Here is a 23,402-nt window from a genome sequence, read left to right as displayed (position 1 = left end):
GGTCAAAAATTTTTATTGAACTAGTCGAAAGTACGCAAAAAGATAAGACTTTTTGCCGAAGACACCATGCCCCGGAACCGACTCCTTCCCCTTCAAAATTGGGGACAAACGTGATTTTTGAAACTTTTCCTTAGGGAGCCCAAGACTTAGAAAATTTTCAAATTCTCGATTTTTCGATTGCGAGCTAGCGCTTTGCGGTCTTCGGCAATGTTGTAGATCTCGACGAGATAAGACTTTTTGGTCAAGGGACATTTTGCCCTCCGACCCCTCCTTCCCCCCGCAAATCGCCCCCCAAAGTGCAATTTTTGCATTTTCACCTCTTTGCACGCACTGTTCGGCCCAAATGGCCACTTTCTATGGGTCTGAGCGCTTTGCGGTCTTCGGCAAACTTTTAGAGCGTACCAAGCTCTAATTATAATTCTTCAACACCACCTTCGTACCTCTTCATCCCTGGCCGCTATTCGCGTACCAAGGTAATTTTTGTTCATTTTGTCAACATTTTTCATCTTTGACTGCTTATATCGGCCTTGCCATGAACCGATAGCGCTTCGCTGTGTTCTAACGTAAGTTAGTACTGCTCAATACCTTTCCAAATCATGTCTTAGATTGTCATTTGCTTGCATACAGCCGGAGCTATGAGCGATACCGTAAAAAGTACCGAAACTTGGAAAAATCCTTTGATCGCCCATATCCCCCCTTTGGGGGCCAGATATCGAAAAAAGTTCTGATTCAAAAAGTTGCGCATTAACGTGTTCTAGTTATGCCTAGAACATTTCACTTCGCTAGCTGGCCTGCAACTTAGCCGTAATTGGGATTTTAGGGTGTTCTTGGAGGGCCCATTTCCTGCGACTTGGTATCTTTTGGGCCCAATGTTTCTCTAATATCTCCACGAGTTTTCCAGATAGCCTTTTCAAACTTTCAGGGTGCTTAGAACACCTCAAGACCTTTCCAACGCTATGCCGTTTGCCTCGCTCGGACATCTACAGCCAAAGTTATTCGAGGTGCACGGTACCTTACCCTGTTTTCTCAGTACTTGGTCGAAAATTTCGATCAGCCATATGACCGACTTGGACAACCCTGAGCGGGTTGGCCCCATATAACTAAACTTTCGTCTCGTGGAGGCAAACTTATAAATATTCCACGTCAACTCGCTATCTCGTACCGCCTTGACGGTATACTTGGTCCAAGGGCCATTTCCAGCGACTTGGTCGCAATTTCGCTCTAAGTTTCGCTAATACCTTCGTCCGTGGACATGGTGATTTTTTGTTCGTATTTTTCCTTGATAGTCCCACTCAAGACTATTCCATACCAGAGCCAAGCGTCCCGCTAAGTGCCATACAGCCTGAGCAGTAATTCATGACAGGTACCTCTACCAGTTTTTGCCATACTTGGGTACAAACTTTGGATCGCCCATATCTCCACTTTGGAGGCCAGCCAGCACCTTGGCCTCATATACTTTTTTGTTGGTCATACCATGCACCAAATATAATTGTTCTACGCCAACTTGCTATCTCTTCTCCAACTTGCCGTTATTCTTGGTCCAAGTCCCATTTCATTCGTTTTTGGACCCATTTTGCTATATGTTTCACTAATAGCTTCGGCCATGGACAAGCTGATTTTCTATTTGTATTTTTCCTTGATAGTCCCACTCAAGACCATTCCAAAACACACCGCAGCTTGTCGCTCGGTGGCAAACTGACCGAGTTATAATTCATGAAAGGTACCTCAACTTGGTACACCACGTGGTCGGCCCAAACCATAAACCGACCAAACGACCGACTTGGAGCACCCTGACCGGGTTGGCCCCATATAATGAAAGTTGCGTCTCTACACGCCCAACTTATGAATATTCTACGCCAAGTCGCTATCTCTTACCGGTAAGCCGGTATTCACCTTCCAAGGGTGATTTTGGTCAAGTGCCATTTCCTGCGACTTGGTCCCCGAATACGACCATCATCACCTAATATCTCCGTGGTCTTTCAACTCAGCCTCATAAAACTTTCAGGGTAGATAGGTCTCCCCAAGACCTTTCCAACGGTATGTGATTTGCCTCGCTAGGCCATCTACAGCCGAAGTTATTCATGGTACTTGGTACCTTACCCTGTTTTCACCATACTTGTTCGTACTTGGGTGCAAAACATGAATCACCCATATCTCCACTTTGGGGGCCAGCTACCGCCTTGTCCCCATATACTTTTTTGTTGGTCATACTCGCAGCATCCTAACATATGAATTTCTTAGAATTTATGAAAAATCGACTCAGTCTGAGATCCCTTCAAGTAGGGATGCTGTATTAAGATGGGAGATGAAGAAGATCAAGATTCATCTCAATGCAGCATCCCATTCGTCTCCCAGCATCCTAACATATGTTTTTCTTAGAATTTATGAAAAATCGACTAAGTCCGAGATGCCTTTAAGTAGGGATGCTGTATTGAGATGGGAGATGAAGAAGATCAAGATTCATCTCCATGCAGCATCCTATTCATCTCCCAGAATCCTAACATATGTTTTTCTTAGAATTTATTAAAAATCGACTAAGTCCGAGATGCCTTTAAGTAGGGATGCTGTATTGAGATGGGGGATGAAGAAGATCAAGATTTATCTCCATGCAGCATCCCATTCATCTCGCAGCATCCTTACATATGAATTTCTTAGAATTTATGAAAAATCGACTAAGTCCGAGATGCCTTTAATTAGGGATGCTGTATTGAGATGGGAGATGTAGGAGATCAAGATTCATCTCCATGCAGCATCCCATTCATCTCGCAGCATCCTAACATATGAATTTCTTAGAATTTATGAAAAATCGACTAAGTCCGAGATGGCTTTAAGTAGGGATGCTGTATTGAGATGGGAGATGTAGGAGATCAAGATTCATCTCCATGCAGCATCCCATTCATCTCGCAGCATCCTAACATATGAATTTCTTAGAATTTATGAAAAATCGACTAAGTCCGAGATGCCTTTAAGTAGGGATGCTGTATTGAGATGGGAGATGAAGAAGATCAAGATTCATCTCCATGCAGCATCCCATTCATCTCGCAGCATCCTAACATATGTTTTTCTTAGAATTTATGAAAAATCGACTAAGTCCGAGATGCCTTTAAGTAGGGATGCTGTATTCAGATGGGAGACGATGAAGATCAAGATTCATCTCGATGCACCATCCCATTCATCTCGCAGCATCCTAACATATGAATTTCTTAGAATTTATGAAAAATCGACTATGTCCGAGATGCCTTTAAGTAGGGATGCTGTATTAAGATGGGAGATGAAGAAGATCAAGATTCATCTCCATGAAGCATCCCATTCATCTCGCAGCATCCTAACATATGTTTTTCTTAGAATTTATGAAAAATCGACTAAGTCCGAGATGCCTTTAAGTAGGGATGCTGTATTAAGATGGGAGATGAAGAAGATCAAGATTAATCTCCGTGCAGCATCCCATTCATCTCGCAGCATCCTAACATATGTTTTTCTTAGAATTTATGAAAAATCGACTAAGTCCGAGATGCCTTTAAGTAGGGATGCTGTATTAAGATGGGAGATGTAGAAGATCAAGATTCATCTCCATGCAGCATCCCATTCATCTCGCAGCATCCTAACATATGATTTTCTTAGAATTTATGAAAAATCGACTAAGTCCGAGATGCCTTTAAGTAGGGATGCTGTATTAAGATGGAAGATGAAAAAGATCAAGATTCATCTCACAACAGCATCCCATTCATCTCGCAGCATCCTAACATATGTTTTTCTAGGAGATTATGAAAAATCGACTAAGTCCGAGATGCCTTTAAGTAGGGATGCTGTATTGAGATGGGAGATGAAGAAGATCAAGATTCATCTCCATGCAGCATCCTATTCACCTCCCAGAATCCTAACATATGAATTTCTTAGAATTTATGGAAAATCGACTAAGTCCGAGATGGCTTTAAGTAGGGATGCTGTATTAAGATGGGAGATGTAGGAGATCAAGATTCATCTCCATGCAGCATCCCATTCATCTCCCAGCATCCTAACATATGTTTTTCTATGAATTTATGAAAAATCGACTAAGTCCGAGATGCCTTTAAGTAGGGATGCTGTATTGAGATGAGAGATGTAGGAGATCAAGATTCATCTCCATGCAGCATCCCATTCATCTCGCAGCATCCTAACATATGTTTTTCTTAGAATTTATGAAAAATCGACTAAGTCCGAGATGCCTTTAAGTAGGGATGCTGTATTAAGATGGGAGATGAAGAAGATCAAGATTCATCTCCATGCAGCATCCCATTCATCTCCCAGCATCCTAACATATGAATTTCTTAGAATTTATGAAAAATCGACTAAGTCCGAGATGGCTTTAAGTAGGGATGCTGTATTAAGATGGGAGATGTAGGAGATCAAGATGCATCTCCATGCAGCATCCCATTCATCTCCCAGCATCCTAACATATGAATTTCTTAGAATTTATGAAAAATCGACTAAGTCCGAGATGCCTTTAAGTAGGGATGCTGTATTAAGATGGGAGATGAAGAAGATCAAGATTCATCTCCATGCAGCATCCCATTCATCTCCCAGCATCCTAACATATGAATTTCTTAGAATTTATGAAAAATCGACTAAGTCCGAGATGCCTTTAAGTAGGGATGCTGTATTAAGATGGGAGATGAAGAAGATCAAGATTCATCTCCATGCAGCATCCCATTCATCTCGCAGCATCCTAACATATGAATTTCTTAGAATTTATGAAAAATCGACTAAGTCCGAGATGCCTTTAAGTAGGGATGCTGTATTGAGATGGGAGATGTAGAAGATCAAGATTCATCTCGATGCACCATCCCATTCATCTCGCAGCATCCTAACATATGAATTTCTTAGAATTTATGAAAAATCGACTAAGTCCGAGATGCCTTTTAGTAGGGATGCTGTATTGAGATGGGAGATGAAGAAGATAAAGATTCATCTCCATGCAGCATCCAATTCATCTCGCAGCATCCTAACATATGAATTTCTTAGAATTTATGAAAAATCGACTATGTCCGAGATGCCTTTAAGTAGGGATGCTGTATTAAGATGAGAGATGAAGAAGATCAAGATTCATCTCCATGCAGCATCCCATTCATCTCGCAGCATCCTAACATATGAATTTCTATGAATTTATGAAAAATCGACTAAGTCCGAGATGCCTTTAAGTAGGGATGCTGTATTAAGATGGGAGATGAAGAAGATCAAGATTCATCTCCATGCAGCATCCCATTCATCTCGCAGCATCCTAACATATGAATTACTATGAATTTATGAAAAATCGACTAAGTCCGAGATGGCTTTAAGTAGGGATGCTGTATTGAGATGAGAGATGTAGGAGATCAAGATTCATCTCCATGCAGCATCCCATTCATCTCGCAGCATCCTAACATATGAATTTCTATGAATTTATGAAAAATCGACTAAGTCCGAGATGCCTTTAAGTAGGGATGCTGTATTGAGACGGGAGATGTAGGAGATCAATATTCATCTGCATGCAGCATCCCATTCATCTCGCAGCATCATAACATATGAATTTCTATGAATTTATGAAAAATCGACTAAGTCCGAGATGCCTTCAAGTAGGGATGCTGTATTGAGATGGGAGATGTAGGAGATCAAGATTCATCTCCATGCAGCATCCCATTCATCTCGCAGCATCCTAACATATGAATTTCCTAGAATTTATGAAAAATCGGCTAAGTCCGAGGTGCCATTAGGAAGGGATGCTGTATTAAGATGGGAGATGAAGAAGAGCAAGATTCATCTCCATGCAGCATCCCATTTATCTCGCTGCATCCTAACATGTGTTTTTCTTAGAATTTATGAAAAATCGACTAAGTCCGAGATTCCTTTAAGAAGGGATGCTGTATTAAGATGGGAGATGAAGAAGATCAAGATTCATCTCCATGCAGCATCCCATTCATCTCGCAGCATCCTTACATATGAATTTCTAAGAATTAATGAAAACTCGACTAAGTCCGAGATGCCTTTAAGAAGGGATGCTGTATTAAGATGGGAGATGAAGAAGATCAAGATTCATCTCCATGCAGCATCCCATTCATCTCGCAGCATCCTTACATATGAATTTCTTAGAATTTATGAAAAATCGACTAAGTCCGAGATGCGTTTAAGTAGGGATGCTGTTTTAAGATAGGAGATGAAGAACATCAAGATTCATCTCCATGCAGCATCCCATTACATCTCGCAGCATCCTAACATATGTTTTTCTTAGAATTTATGAAAAATCGACTAAGTCCGAGATGGCTTTAAGTAAGGATGCTGTATTGAGATGAGCGATGTAGGAGATCAAGATTCATCTCCATGCAGCATCCCATTCATCTCCCAGCATCCTAACATATGAATTTCTTAGAATTTATGAAAAATCGACTAAGTCCGAGATGCCTTTAAGTAGGGATGCTGTTTTAAGATGGGAGATGAAGAAGATCAAGATTCATCTGCATGCAGCATCCCATTCATCTCCCAGCATCCTAACATATGTTTTTCTTAGAATTTTTGAAAAATCGACTAAGTCCGAGATGCCTTTAAGTAGGGATGCTGTATTAGGATGGGAGATGAAGAAGATCAAGATTAATCTCCATGCAGCATCCCATTCATCTCCCAGCATCCTAACATATGAATTTCTATGAATTTATGAAAAATCGACTAAGTCCGAGATGCCTTTAAGTAGGGATGCTGTATTGAGATGAGAGATGAAGAAGATCAAGATTCATCTCCATGCAGCATCCCATTCATCTCGCAGCATCCTAACATATGAATTTCTATGAATTTATGAAAAATCGACTAAGTCCGAGATGCCTTTAAGTAGGGATGCTGTATTAAGATGGGAGATGGAGAAGATCAAGATTCATCTCCATGCAGCATCCCATTCATCTCCCAGCATCCTAACATATGTTTTCTTAGAATTTATGAAAAATCGACTAAGTCCGAGATGCCTTTAAGTAGGGATGCTGTATTAAGATGGGAGATGTTGAAGATCAAGATTCATCTCCATGCAGCATCCCATTCATCTCCCAGCATCCTAACATATGAATTTCTTAGAATTTATGAAAAATCGACTAAGTCCGAGATGCCCTTAAGTAGGGATGCTGTATTGAGATGGGAGATGAAGAAGATCAAGAATCATCTCCATGCAGCATCCCATTCATCTCCCAGCATCCTAACATATGTTTTTCTATGAATTTATGAAAAATCGACTAAGTCTGAGATGCCTTTAAGTAGGGATGCTGTATTAAGATAGGAGATGTAAAAGATCAAGATTCATCTCCATGCAGCATCCCATTCATCTCGCAGCATCCTAGCATATGAATTGTTTAGAATTTATGAAAAATCGACTAAGTCCGAGATGCCTTTAGGTAGGGATGCTGTATCGAGATGGGAGATGAAGAAGATCAAGATTCATCTCCATCCAGCATCCCATTCATCTCGCAGCATCCTAACATATGAATTGTTTAGAATTTATGAAAAATCGACTAAGTCCGAGATGCCTTTAAGTAGGGATGCTGTATTAAGATGGGAGATGAAGAAGATCAAGATTCATCTCCATGCAGCATCTCATTCATCTCCCAGCATCCTAACATATGAATTTCTATGAATTTATGAAAAATTGACTAAGTCCGAGATGCCTTTAAGTAGGGATGCTGTATTGAGATGGGAGATGTAGGAGATCAAGATTTATCTCCATGCAGCATCCCATTCATCTCCCAGCATCCTAACATATGAATTTCTTAGAATTTATGAAAAATCGACTAAGTCCGAGATGCCTTTAAGTAGGGATGCTGTATTAAGATGGGAGATGAAGAAGATCAAGATTCATCTCCATGCAGCATCCCATTTATCTCCCAGCATCCTAACATATGAATTTCTATGAATTTATGAAAAATCGACTAAGTCCGAGATGCCTTTAAGTAGGGATGCTGTATTGAGATGAGAGATGAAGGAGATCAAGATTCATCTCCATGCAGCATCCCATTCATCTCGCAGCATCCTTACATATGAATTTCTATGAATTTATGAAAAATCGACTAAGTCCGAGATGGCTTTAAGTAGGGATGCTGCATATTGAACGACGCTGTATTAGGATGCTGTATTAAGATGGGAGATGATGAAGATCAAGATTCATCTCCATGCAGCATCCCATTCATCTCCCAGCATCCTAACATATGTTTTTCTATGAATTTATGAAAAATCGACTAAGTCTGATATCCCTTCAAGTAGGGATGCTGTATTAAGACGGGAGATGAAGAAGATCAAGATTCATCTCCATGCAGCATCTCATTCATCTCGCAGCATCCTAACATATGTTTTTCTTAGAATTTATTAAAAATCGACTAAGTCCGAGATGCCTTTAAGTAGGGATGCTGTATTAAGATGGGAGATGAGGAAAATCAAGATTTATCTCCATGCAGCATCTCATTCCTCTCGCAGCATCCTAACATATGAATTTCTTAGAATTTATGAAAAATCGACTAAGTCCGAGATGCCTTTAAGTAGGGATGCTGTATTGAGATGGGAGAAGAAGAAGATCAAGATTCATCTCCATGCAGCATCCCATGCATCTCGCAGCATCCTAACATATGTTTTTCTTAGAATTTATGAAAAATCGACTAAGTCTGAGATGCATTTAAGTAGGGATGCTGTATTAAGATGGGAGATGAAGAAGATCAAGATTCATCTCCATGCAGCATCTCATTCATCTCCCAGCATCCTAACATATGAATTTCTATGAATTTATGAAAAATCGACTAAGTCCGAGATGCCTTTAAGTAGGGATGCTGTATTAAGATGGGAGATGAAGAAGATCAAGATTCATCTCCATGCAGCATCCCATTCATCTCGCAGCATCCTAACATATGAATTTCTTAGAATTTATGAAAAATCGACTAAGTCCGAGATGCCTTTAAGTAGGGATGCTGTATTAAGATGGGAGATGAAGAAGATCAAGATTCATCTCCATGCAGCATCCCATTCATCTCCCAGCATCCTAACATATGAATTTCTATGAATTTATGAAAAATCGACTAAGTCCGAGATGCCTTTAAGTAGGGATGCTGTATTGAGATGGGAGATGGAGTAGATCAAGATTCATCTCCATGCAGCATCCCATTCATCTCGCAGCATCCTAACATATGAATTTCTATGAATTTATGAAAAATCGACTTAGTCCGAGATGGCTTTAAGTAGGGATGCTGTATTAAGATGGGAGATGTAGAAGATCAAGATGCATCTCCATGCAGCATCCCATTCATCTCGCAGCATCCTAACATATGTTTTTCTTAGAATTTATGAAAAATCGACTAAGTCCGAGATGCATTTAAGTAGGGATGCTGTATTAAGATGGGAGATGGAGTAGATCAAGATTCATCTCCATGCAGCATCCCATTCATCTCGCAGCATCCTAACATATGAATTTCTATGAATTTATGAAAAATCGGCTAAGTCCGAGATGGCTTAAAGTAGGGATGCTGTATTGAGATGAGAGATGTAGGAGATCAAGATTCATCTCCATGCAGCATCCCATTCATCTCGCAGCATCCTAACATATGAATTTCTTAGAATTTATGAAAAATCGACTAAGTCCGAGATGCCTTTAAGTAGGGATGCTGTATTAAGATGGGAGATGAAGAAGATCAAGATTCATCTCCATGCAGCATCCCATTCATCTCCCAGCATCCTAACATATGAATTTCTATGAATTTATGAAAAATCGACTAAGTCCGAGATGCCTTTAAGTAGGGATGCTATATTGAGATGGGAGATGGAGTAGATCAAGATTCATCTCCATGCAGCATCCCATTCATCTCGCAGCATCCTAACATATGAATTTCTATGAATTTATGAAAAATCGACTTAGTCCGAGATGGCTTTAAGTAGGGATGCTGTATTAAGATGGGAGATGTAGGAGATCAAGATGCATCTCCATGCAGCATCCCATTCATCTCGCAGCATCCTAACATATGAATTTCTATGAATTTATGAAAAATCGACTAAGTCCGAGATGCCTTTAAGTAGGGATGCTGTATTAAGATGGGAGATGATGAAGACCAAGATTCATCTCCATGCAGCATCCCATTCATCTCCCAGCATCCTAACATATGTTTTTCTATGAATTTATGAAAAATCGACTAAGTCCGAGATGCCTTTAAGTAGGGATGCTGTATTAAGATGGGAGATGAGAATGATCAAGATTCATCTCCATGCAGCATCCCATTCATCTCCCAGCATCCTTACATATGAATTTCTTAGAATTTATGAAAAATCGACTAAGTCCGAGATGCCTTCAAGTTGGGATGCTTTATTAAGATGGTAGATGAAGAAGATCAAGATTCATCTCCATGCAGCATCCCATTCATCTCCCAGCATCCTAACATATGAATTTCTTAGAATTTATGAAAAATCGACTAAGTCCGAGATGCCTTTAAGTAGGGATGCTGTATTAAGATGGGAGATGAAGAAGATCAAGATTCATCTCCATGCAGCATCCCATTCATCTCGCAGCATCCTAACATATGAATTTCTATGAATTTATGAAAAATCGACTAAGTCCGAGATGCCTTTAAGTAGGGATGCTGTATTAAGATGGCAGATGAAGAAGATCAAGATTCATCTCCATGCAGCATCTCATTCATCTCCCAGCATCCTAACATATGAATTTCTTAGAATTTATGAAAAATCGACTAAGTCCGAGATGCATTTAAGTAGGGATGCTGTATTAAGATGGGAGATGAAGTAGATCAAGATTCATCTCCATGCAGCATCCCATTCATCTCGCAGCATCCTAACATATGAATTTCTATGAATTTATGAAAAATCGACTAAGTCCGAGATGCCTTTAAGTAGGGATGCTGTATTAAGATGGGAGATGAAGAAGATCAAGATTCATCTCCATGCAGCATCCCATTCATCTCCCAGCATCCTAACATATGTATTTCTTAGAATTTATGAAAAATCGACTAAGTCCGAGATGGCTTTAAGTAGGGATGCTGTATTAAGATGGGAGATGTAGGAGATCAAGATTCATCTCCATGCAGCATCCCATTCATCTCCCAGCATCCTAACATATGAATTTCTATGAATTTATGAAAAATCGACTAAGTCCGAGATGCCTTTAAGTAGGGATGCTGTATTGAGATGGGAGATGTAGGAGATCAAGATTCATCTCCATGCAGCATCCCATTCATCTCGCAGCATCCTAACATATGAATTTCTTAGAACTTATGAAAAATCGACTAAGTCCGAGATGCCTTTAAGTAGGGATGCTGTATTAAGATGGGAGATGTAGGAGATTAAGATGCATCTCCATGCAGCATCCCATTCATCTCCCAGCATCCTAACATATGAATTTCTATGAATTTATGAAAAATCGACTAAGTCCGAGATGCCTTTAAGTAGGGATGCTGTATTGAGATGGGAGATGTAGGAGATCAAGATTCATCTCCATGCAGCATCCCATTCATCTCCCAGCATCCTAACATATGAATTTCTTAGAATTTATGAAAAATCGACTAAGTCCGCGATGCCTTTAAGTAGGGATGCTGTATTAAGATGGGAGATGAAGAAGATCAAGATTCATCTCCATGCAGCATCCCATTCATCTCGCAGCATCCTAACATATGTTTTTCTTAGAATTTATGAAAAATCGACTAAGTCCGAGATGCATTTAAGTAGGGATGCTGTATTAAGATGGGAGATGAAATAGATCAAGATTCATCTCCATGCAGCATCCCATTCATCTCGCAGCATCCTAACATATGAATTTCTATGAATTTATGAAAAATCGACTAAGTCCGAGATGCCTTTAAGTAGGGATGCTGTATTAAGATGGGAGATGAAGAAGATCAAGATTCATCTCCATGCAGCATCCCATTCATCTCCCAGCATCCTAACATATGAATTTCTTAGAATTTATGAAAAATCGACTAAGTCCGAGATGGCTTTAAGTAGGGATGCTGTATTAAGATGGGAGATGTAGGAGATCAAGATGCATCTCCATGCAGCATCCCATTCATCTCCCAGCATCCTAACATATGAATTTATATGAATTTATGAAAAATCGACTAAGCCCGAGATGGCTTTAAGTAGGGATGCTGTATTAAGATGGGAGATGTAGGAGATCAAGATTCATCTCCATGCAGCATCCCATTCATCTCCCAGCATCCTAACATATGAATTTCTATGAATTTATGAAAAATCGACTAAGTCCGAGATGCCTTTAAGTAGGGATGCTGTATTGAGATGAGAGAAGTAGGAGATCAAGATTCATCTCCATGCAGCATCCCATTCATCTCGCAGCATCCTAACATATGAATTTCTATGAATTTTTGAAAAATCGACTAAGTCCGAGATGGCTTTAAGTAGGGATGCTGTATTGAGATGAGAGATGTAGGAGATCAAGATTCATCTCCATGCAGCATCCCATTCATCTCGCAGCATCCTAACATATGAATTTCTATGAATTTATGAAAAATCGACTAAGTCCGAGATGCCTTTAAGTAGGGATGCTGTATTGAGACGGGAGATGTAGGAGATCAATATTCATCTGCATGCAGCATCCCATTCATCTCGCAGCATCCTAACATATGAATTTCTATGAATTTATGAAAAATCGACTAAGTCCGAGATGCCTTGAAGTAGGGATGCTGTATTGAGATGGGAGATGTAGGAGATCAAGATTCATCTCCATGCAGCATCCCATTCATCTCCCAGCATCCTAACATATGAATTTCTATGAATTTATGAAAAATCGACTAAGTCCGAGATGCCTTTAAGTAGGGATGCTGTATTAAGATGGGAGATGAAGAAGATCAAGATTCATCTCCATGCAGCATCCCATTCATCTCCCAGCATCCTAACATATGAATTTCTTAGAATTTATGAAAAATCGACTAAGTCCGAGATGGCTTTAAGTAGGGATGCTGTATTAAGATGGGAGATGTAGGAGATCAAGATTCATTTCCATGCAGCATCCCTTTCATCTCGCAGCATCCTAACATATGAATTTCTATGAATTTATGAAAAATCGACTAAGTCCGAGATGCCTTTAAGTAGGGATGCTGTATTGAGACGGGAGATGTAGGAGATGAATATTCATCTGCATGCAGCATCCCATTCATCTCGCAGCATCCTAACATATGAATTTCTATGAATTTATGAAAAATCGACTAAGTCCGAGATGCCTTCAAGTAGGGATGCTGTATTAAGATGGGAGATGTAGGAGATTAAGATGCATCTCCATGCAGCATCCCATTCATCTCGCAGTATCCTAACATATGTTTTTCTTAGAATTTATGAAAAATCGACTAAGTCCGAGATGGCTTTAAGTAGGGATGCTGTATTGAGATGAGAGATGTAGGAGATCAAGATTCATCTCCATGCAGCATCCCATTCATCTCGCAGCATCCTAACATATGATGTTTTATGAATTTATGAAAAATCGACTAAGTCCGAGATGCCTTTAAGTAGGGATGCTGTATTGAGACGGGAGATGTAGGAGATCAATATTCATCTGCATGTCCGAGGTGCCTTTAAGTAGGGATGCTGTATTAAGACGGGAGATGAAGAAGATCAAGATTCATCTCCATGCAGCATCCCATTCATATCGCAGCATCCTAACATATGAATTTCTAAGAATTTATGAAAAATTGACTAAGTCCGAGATGCCTTTAAGTAGGGATGCTGTATTAAAATGGGAGATGAAGAAGATCAAGATTCATCTCCATGCAGCATCCCATTCATCTCCCAGCATCCTAACATATGTTTTTCTATGAATTTATGAAAAATCGACTAAGTCCGAGATGCCTTTAAGTAGGGATGCTGTATTAAGACGGGAGATGAAGAAGATCAAGATTCATCTCCATGCAGCATCCCATTCATCTCGCTGCATCCTAACATATGTTTTTCTTAGAATTTATGAAAAATCGACTAAGTCCGAGATGCCTTAAAGTAGGGATGCTGTATTGAGATGGGAGATGAAGAAGATCAAGATTCATCTCCATGCAGCATCCCATTCATCTCGCAGCATCCTAACATATGAATTTCTATGAATTTATGAAAAATCGACTAAGTCCGAGATGGCTTTAAGTAGGGATGCTGTATTGAGATGAGAGATGTAGGAGATCAAGATTCATCTCTATGCAGCATCCAATTTATCTCCCAACATCCTAACCTATGTTTTCCTTTGAATTTATGAAAAATCGACTAAGTCCGAGATGCCGTTAAGTAGGGATGCTGTATTAAGATGGGAGATGAAGAAGATCAAGATTCTTCTCCATGCAGCATCCCATTCATCTCGCAGCATCCTAACATATGAATTTCTATGAATTTATGAAAAATCAACTAAGTCCGAGATGGCTTCAAGTAGGGATGCTGTATTGAGATGGGAGATGTAGGAGATCAAGATTCATCTCCATGCAGCATCCCATTCATCTCGCAGCATCCTTACCTATGAATTTCTTAGAATTTAGGAAAAATCGACTAAGTCCGAGATGCCTTTAAGTAGGGATGCTGTATTAAGATGGGAGATGAAGAAGATCAAGATTCATTCCCATGCAGCATCCCATCCATCTCGCAGCATCCTAACATATATTTTTCTTAGAATTTATGAAAAATCGACTAAGTCCGAGATGCCTTTAAGTAGGGATGCTGTATTAAGATGGGAGATGAAGAAGATCAAGATTCATCTCCATGCAGCATCCCATTCATCTCGCAGCATCCTAACATATGTTTTTCTTAGAATTTATGAAAAATCAACTAAGTCCGAGATGCCTTTAAGTAGGGATGCTGTATTAAGATGGGAGATGAAGAAGATCAAGATTCATCTCCATGCAGCATCCCATTCATCTCGCAGCATCCTAACATATGTTTTTCTAAGAATTTATGAAAAATCGACTTAGTCCGAGATGGCTTTAAGTAGGGATGCTGTATTGAGATGGGAGATGAAGAAGATCAAGATTCATCTCCATGCAGCATCCCATTCATCTCGCAGCATCCTAACATATGAATTTCTAAGAATTTATGAAAAATCGACTAAGTCCGAGATGCCTTTAAGTAGGGATGCTGTATTAAGATGAGAGATGAAGAAGATCAAGATTCATCTCCATGCAGCATCCCATTCATCTCGCAGCATCCTAACATATGTTTTTCTTAGAATTTATGAAAAATCGACTAAGTCCGAGATGCCTTTAAGTAGGGATGCTGTATTAAGATGGAAGATGAAGAAGATCAAGATTCATCTCCATGCAGCATCCCATTCATCTCGCAGCATCCTAACATATGTTTTTCTTAGAATTTATGAAAAATCAACTAAGTCCGAGATGCCTTTAAGTAGGGATGCTGTATTAAGATGGGAGATGAAGAAGATCAAGATTCATCTCCATGCAGCATCCCATTCATCTCGCAGCATCCTAACATATGTTTTTCTAAGAATTTATGAAAAATCGACTTAGTCCAAGATGGCTTTAAGTAGGGATGCTGTATTGAGATGGGAGATGAAGAAGATCAAGATTCATCTCCATGCAGCATCCCATTCATCTCGCAGCATCCTAACATATGAATTTCTAAGAATTTATGAAAAATCGACTAAGTCCGAGATGCCTTTAAGTAGGGATGCTGTATTAAGATGAGAGATGAAGAAGATCAAGATTCATCTCCATGCAGCATCCCATTCATCTCGCAGCATCCTAACATATGTTTTTCTTAGAATTTATGAAAAATCGACTAAGTCCGAGATGCCTTTAAGTAGGGATGCTGTATTAAGATGGAAGATGAAGAAGATCAAGATTCATCTCCATGCAGCATCCCATTCATCTCGCAGCATCCTAACATATGTTTTTCTTATAATTTATGAAAAATAGACTAAGTCCGAGATGCCTTTAAGTAGGGATGCTGTATTGAGATGGGAGATGAAGAAGATCAAGATTCATCTCCATGCAGCATCCCATTCATCTCGCAGCATCCTAACACATGTTTTTCTAAGAATTTATGAAAAATCGACTAAGTCCGAGATGCCTTTAAGTAGGGATGCTGTATTAAGATGAGAGATGAAGAAGATCAAGATTCATCTCCATGCAGCATCCCATTCATCTCCCAGCATCCTAACATATGAATTTCTTAGAATTTATGAAAAATCGACTAAGTCCCAGATGCCTTTAAGTAGGGATGCTGTATTAGGATGGGAGATGAAGAAGATCAAGATTCATCTCCATGCAGCATCCCATTCATCTCGCAGCATCCTAACATATGAATTTCTATGAATTTATGAAAAATCGACTAAGTCCGAGATGCCTTTAAGTAGGGATGCTGTATTGAGATGAGAGATGTAGGAGATCAAGATTCATCTCCAAGCAGCATCCCATTCATCTCGCAGCATCCTTACATATGAATTTCTATGAATTTATGAAAAATCGACTAAGTCCGAGATGGCTTTAAGTAGGGATGCTGTATTGAGATGAGAGATGTAGGAGATCAAGATTCATCTCCATGCAGCATCCCATTCATCTCGCAGCATCCTCACATATGAATTTCTATGAATTTATGAAAAATCGACTAAGTCCGAGATGCCTTTAAGTAGGGATGCTGTATTGAGATGGGAGATGAAGAAGATCAAGATTCATCTCCATGCAGCATCCCATTCATCTCCCAGCATCCTAACATATGAATTTCTATGAATTTATGAAAAATCGACTAAGTCCGAGATGCATTTAAGTAGGGATGCTGTATTAAGATGGGAGATGAAGTAGATCAAGATTCATCTCCATGCAGCATCCCATTCATCTCCCAGCATCCTAACATATGAATTTCTTAGAATTTATGAAAAATCGACTAAGTCCGAGATGCCTTCAAGTAGGGATGCTGTATTAAGATGGGAGATGAAGAAGATCAAGATTCATCTCCATGCAGCATCCCATTCATCTCCCAGCATCCTAACATATGAATTTCTTAGAATTTATGAAAAATCGACTAAGTCCGAGATGCCTTCAAGTAGGGATGCTGTATTAAGATGGGAGATGAAGAAGATCAAGATTCATCTCCATGCAGCATCCCATTCATCTCGCAGCATCCTAACATATGAATTTCTATGAATTTATGAAAAATCGACTAAGTCCGAGATGCCTTTAAGTAGGGATGCTGTATTGAGATGGGAGATGTCGGAGATCAAGATTCATCTCCATGCAGCATCCCATTTATCTCCCAGCATCCTAACATATGAATTTCTTAGAATTTATGAAAAATCGAATAAGTCCGAGAAGCCTTTAAGTAGGGATGCTGTATTGAGATGGGAGATGTAGGAGATCAAGATTCATCTCCATGCAGCATCCCATTCATCTCCCAGCATCCTAACATATGAATTTCTTAGAATTTATGAAAAATCGACTAAGTCCGAGATGGCTTTAAGTAGGGATGCTGTATTAAGATGGGAGATGTAGGAGATCAAGATGCATCTCCATGCAGCATCCCATTCATCTCGCAGCATCGTAACATATGTTTTTCTATGAATTTATGAAAAATCGACTAAGTCCGAGATGCCTTTAAGTAGGGATGCTGTATTAAGATGGGAGATGGAGAAGATCTAGATTTATCTCCATGCAGCATCCCATTCATCTCCCAGCATCCTAACATATGTTTTTCTTAGAATTTATGAAAAATCGACTAAGTCCGAGATGCCTTTAAGTAGGGATACTGTATTAAGATGGGAGATGAAGAAGATCAAGATTTATCTCCATGCAGCATCCCATTCATCTCCCAGCATCCTAACATATGTTTTACTTAGAATTTATGAAAAATCGAATAAGTCCGAGATGCCTTTAAGTAGGGATGCTGTATCGAGATGGGAGATGAAGAAGATCAAGATTCATCTCCATGCAGCATCCCATTCTTCTCGCAGCATCCTAACATATGAATTTCTTAGAATTTATGAAAAATCGACTAAGTCCGAGATGCCTTTAAGTAGGGATGCTGTATCGAGATGGGAGGTGACGAAGATCAAGATTCATCTCCATGCAGCATCCCATTCATCTCCCAGCATCCTAACATATGAATTTCTTAGAATTTATGAAAAATCGACTAAGTCCCAGATGCCTTTAAGTAGGGATGCTGTATTAGGATGGGAGATGAAGAAGATCAAGATTCATCTCCATGCAGCATCCCATTCATCTCGCAGCATCCTAACATATGAATTTCTATGAATTTATGAAAAATCGACTAAGTCCGAGATGCCTTTAAGTAGGGATGCTGTATTGAGATGAGAGATGTAGGAGATCAAGATTCATCTCCAAGCAGCATCCCATTCATCTCGCAGCATCCTTACATATGAATTTCTATGAATTTATGAAAAATCGACTAAGTCCGAGATGGCTTTAAGTAGGGATGCTGTATTGAGATGAGAGATGTAGGAGATCAAGATTCATCTCCATGCAGCATCCCATTCATCTCGCAGCATCCTCACATATGAATTTCTATGAATTTATGAAAAATCGACTAAGTCCGAGATGCCTTTAAGTAGGGATGCTGTATTGAGATGGGAGATGAAGAAGATCAAGATTCATCTCCATGCAGCATCCCATTCATCTCGCAGCATCCTCACATATGAATTTCTATGAATTTATGAAAAATCGACTAAGTCCGAGATGCATTTAAGTAGGAATGCTGTATTAAGATGGGAGATGAAGTAGATCAAGATTCATCTCCATGCAGCATTCCATTCATCTCGCAGCATCCTAACATATGAATTTCTATGAATTTATGAAAAATCGACTAAGTCCGAGATGGCTTTAAGTAGGGATGCTGTATTGAGATGAGAGATGTAGGAGATCAAGATTCATCTCCATGCAGCATCCCATTCATCTCGCAGCATCCTAACATATGAATTTCTATGAATTTATGAAAAATCGACTAAGTCCGAGATGCCTTTAAGTAGGGATGCTGTATTGAGATGGGAGATGTCGGAGATCAAGATTCATCTCCATGCAGCATCCCATTCATCTCGCAGCATCCTAACATATGTTTTTCTTAGAATTTATGAAAAATCGACTAAGTCCGAGATGCCTTTAAGTAGGGATGCTGTATTAAGATGGGAGATGAAGAAGACCAAGATTCATCTCCATGCAGCATCCCATTCATCTCCCAGCATCCTAACATATGAATTTCTTAGAATTTATGAAAAATCGACTAAGTCCGAGATGGCTTTAAGTAGGGATGCTGTATTAAGATGGGAGATGTAGGAGATCAAGATGCATCTCCATGCAGCATCCCATTCATCTCGCAGCATCGTAACATATGTTTTTCTATGAATTTATGAAAAATCGACTAAGTCCGAGATGCCTTTAAGTAGGGATGCTGTATTAAGATGGGAGATGGAGAAGATCTAGATTTATCTCCATGCAGCATCCCATTCATCTCCCAGCATCCTAACATATGTTTTTCTTAGAATTTATGAAAAATCGACTAAGTCCGAGATGCCTTTAAGTAGGGATACTGTATTAAGATGGGAGATGAAGAAGATCAAGATTTATCTCCATGCAGCATCCCATTCATCTCCCAGCATCCTAACATATGTTTTACTTAGAATTTATGAAAAATCGAGTCAAGACCTCCGGGTTGAGACTTTCCGCGTCGGTGGTGTCGCGCACCGCCTATCCGAAAGATGGTGTAACAGGGGTGTTCGATCAGCAATGGTCGGATGCCCCGTCATAGTCCAACTATGACAACCAAAGTCAAGACCTCCGGGTTGAGACTTTCCGCGTCCGGAGGTACGCGTACCGCCTACCCGAAAGATGGTGTGCTTCTGGGGTATTCGATGAGTCGGATACCCCGTCGTAGTCCAACTATGACAATACAAAGTCAAGACCTCCGGGTTGAGACTTCCGCGTCGGAGGTGCGCGCACCGCCTACCCGAAAGATGATGAATCAGGGGTGTTCGATCAGCAATGGTCGGATGCCCCGTCGTAGTCCAACTATGACAATCAAAGTCAAGACCTCCGGGTTGAGACTTCCGCGTCCGGAGGTACGCGTACCGCCTACCCGAAAGATGGTGAATCAGGGGTGTTCGATCAGCAATGGTCGGATGCCCCGTCGTAGTCCAACTATGACAATCAAAGTCAAGACCTCCGGGTTGAGACTTTCTGCGAGTACATGCATAAAGGAACACGGACCAAGCCGTACCGAGAGAATCGGTACTAGAGCCCTCGTGGTTCTACATTGAGAGAGCCCTCGTGGTTCTCATTAGGGGCTTTATGCAAGTCGTACTCAATACTGTGGTGTGAAGTATAAAGTATAGAGTCCTCCACTGGTCCACGCTGCTCCGGCGGTCCTGGGTAAGATAGTTCATTCTAGCTTGCCCTATGTGGAAGAGGACTCAATACCCTACCTGTTGAGCTTGAAACAAAGTCATCACTTGGGCATGCTCATATTGCCATACAATATTCCATTATCTACTAATGAGCATGCAGCTATATGATTATAACCTGTAAACGATTACCCCGCCGTAGTTCAGCGCTTCAACCAAGTGATGACTTCAGTATGGCTAGTGTGTGAAGTATAAAGTATAGTCCTCCCCTGGTCCACACTGCTTCGGCGGTCCTGGGTAAGATAGTTAGTTCTAGCTTGCCCTATGTGGAAGAGGACACCATACTTAATACTGTGGTGTAATGAACAAAGTATAGTCCTCCACTGGTCCACGCTGCTTTGCAGTCCTGGGTAAGATAGTTAGTTCTAGCTTGCCCTATGTGGAAGAGGGCATACAAGACAAAGTATAGTTCTCCCCTGGTCCACGCTGCTCCGGCGGTCCTGGGTAAGATAGTTAATTCTAGCTTGCCCTATGTGGAAGAGGACTCAATACCCTACCTGTTGAGCTTGAAACAAAGTCATCACTTGGGCATGCTCTATAGCCAATCACATGACATTAACCTAAGAGAGCATGCAGCGTATTATCCCAATGCAAAGTAAACGATAGACTCGCCCTAGTTCAGTGCTTCAACCAAGTGATGACTTCAATTTGGCTAGTGTGTGAAGTATAAAGTATAGTCCTCCCCTGGTCCACACTGCTTCGGCGGTCCTGGGTAAGATAGTTAATTCTAGCTTGCCCTATGTGGAAGAGGACACCATACTTAATACTGTGGTGTAATGAACAAAGTATAGTCCTCCACTGGTCCACGCTGCTCCGGCGGTCCTGGGTAAGATAGTTCATTCAAGCTTGCCCTATGTGGAAGAGGGCATACAAGACAAAGTATAGTTCTCCCCTGGTCCACGCTGCTTCGGCGGTCCTGGGTAAGATAGTTAATTCTAGCTTGCCCTATGTGGAAGAGAGCATACATGAACCAAGAACGAAGGTTATGATCGAGGAATGATTCGACAACTAACCGATGGTATGAAATGTGAAGAATTCAAGCAAGCACACAATCAAGTCATCACTTGGGCATGCTCGATAGCCAACCCTATGACATTAACCTAGTAGAGCATGCGAAAACCAATATATATGTAAACGATGCCCCTCCCTAGTTCAGCGCTTCAACCAAGTGATGACTTCAGAATGGCTAAATCAAATCGGTTCAAAACATACCATCGGTACCCTATTGAAACACACAAGTCGATATCAAACCTCATGATTGTGTAGTCCTCCACTGGTCCACACTGCTCCGGCGGTCCTGGGTAAGATAGTTCATTCTAGCTTGCCCTATGTGGAAGAGGGCACATTACTCAATTCTGTGGTGTTATGAACAAAGTATAGTCCTCCACTGGTCCACGCTGCTTCGGCGGTCCTGGGTAAGATAGTTAGTTCTAGCTTGCCCTATGTGGAAGAGGGCATACAAGACAAAGTATAGTTCTCCCCTGGTCCACGCTGCTTCGGCGGTCCTGGGTAAGATAGTTAATTCTAGCTTGCCCTATGTGGAAGAGAGCATACATGAACCAAGAACGAAGGTTATGATCGAGGAATGATTCGACAACTAACCGATGGTATGAAATGTGAAGAATTCAAGCAAGCACACAATCAAGTCATCACTTGGGCATGCTCGATAGCCAACCTCATGACATTAACCTAGTAGAGCATGCGAAAACCAATATATATGTAAACGATGCCTCCCTAGTTCAGCGCTTCAACCAAGTGATGACTTCAGAATGGCTAAATCAAATCGGTTCAAACCATACCATCGGTATCCTATTGAAACACACAAGTCGATATCAAACCTCATGATTGTGTAGTCCTCCACTGGTCCACGCCGCTTCGGCCGTCCTGGGTAAAATGGAACATTCCAGCTTGCCCTATGTGGAAGAGGGCACATTACTCAATACTGTGGTGTGAAGTATAAAGTTCAGTTCTCCCCTGGTCCACGCTGCTTCGGCGGTCCTGGGTAAGATAGTTCATTCTAGCTTGCCCTATGTGGAAGAGGACACTTCATACTTCGTCTCTAAGCGGCGGCTTGACTCCTCCCTACGGGGAACGGGTTTACGCGCACAGCGGCGGCTTACGCACTATGGCAGTCATGGATGCCTTACGTTTCTATGAAAAGTGTGTTCCTCCCCTGGTCCACGCTGCTTCGGCAGTCCTGGGTAAGATAGTTAGTTCTAGCTTGCCCTATGTGGAAGAGGACACGTAGACTTACTGTGGTGTGAAGTATAAAGTTCAGTTCTCCCCTGGTCCACGCCGCTTCGGCCGTCCTGGGTAAAATGGATTCATCCAGCTTGCCCTATGTGGAATGAGGACACTTTATGCTTCGTCTCTAAGCGGCGGCTTGCTCCTCCCTACGGGGAACGGGTATACGCGCACAGCGGCGGCTTACGTTATGGCAGTCATGGATGCCTTACGTTTCCATGAAAAGTGTGTTCCTCCCCTGGTCCACGCTGCTTCGGCAGTCCTGGGTAAGATAGTTAGTTCTAGCTTGCCCTATGTGGAAGAGGACACGTAGACTTACTGTGGTGTGAAGTATAAGGTTCAGTTCTCCCCTGGTCCACGCCGCTTCGGCCGTCCTGGGTAAAATGGATTCATCCAGCTTGCCCTATGTGGAATGAGGACACTTTATGCTTCGTCTCTAAGCGGCGGCTTGCTCCTCCCTACGGGGAACGGGTATACGCGCACAGCGGCGGCTTACGCAAGTTAGTCACCCTCGGCAGTGGATCACTCGGCTCATGGATCGATGAAGACCGCAGCTAACTGCGCGTCATAATGTGAACTGCAGGACACATGAACATTGATAAGTTGAACGCATATTGCACGTCGTGGGAACCTACCATGATGTACAGATGACTGAGCGCTTATATTTGAGAAATGTATCGCATACATTTAACTACGCCGTGACACCCGTCACGAGACGTGCACCATGATGTTAACTAGGGTCGCGACGACCCGCTAGCATTAAAGAACCCGTGGTTTACAATATACT

The 23,402-nt window shown here is 41.1% G+C and overlaps 1 non-coding gene across 1 annotated transcript; it reads left to right on the top strand.

Annotated features, from left to right (window-relative positions):
• The first annotated feature begins 23,121 nt into the window (after positions 1-23,121).
• LOC131292570 (5.8S ribosomal RNA) lies at positions 23,122-23,276 on the top strand. Its single transcript, XR_009190194.1, has one exon. It is a non-coding gene; the product is annotated as a 5.8S ribosomal RNA (ribosomal RNA).
• The last annotated feature ends 126 nt before the right edge of the window (positions 23,277-23,402 follow it).

The sequence above is a fragment of the Anopheles ziemanni genome (genome assembly GCF_943734765.1).
Source record: "Anopheles ziemanni chromosome X unlocalized genomic scaffold, idAnoZiCoDA_A2_x.2 X_unloc_73, whole genome shotgun sequence".
In the NCBI taxonomy this organism is placed as follows: domain Eukaryota; kingdom Metazoa; phylum Arthropoda; class Insecta; order Diptera; family Culicidae; genus Anopheles; species Anopheles ziemanni.
The sequence above is the reverse complement of the archived record's forward strand: the minus strand, read 5'-3'. Positions and strand labels throughout refer to the sequence as shown.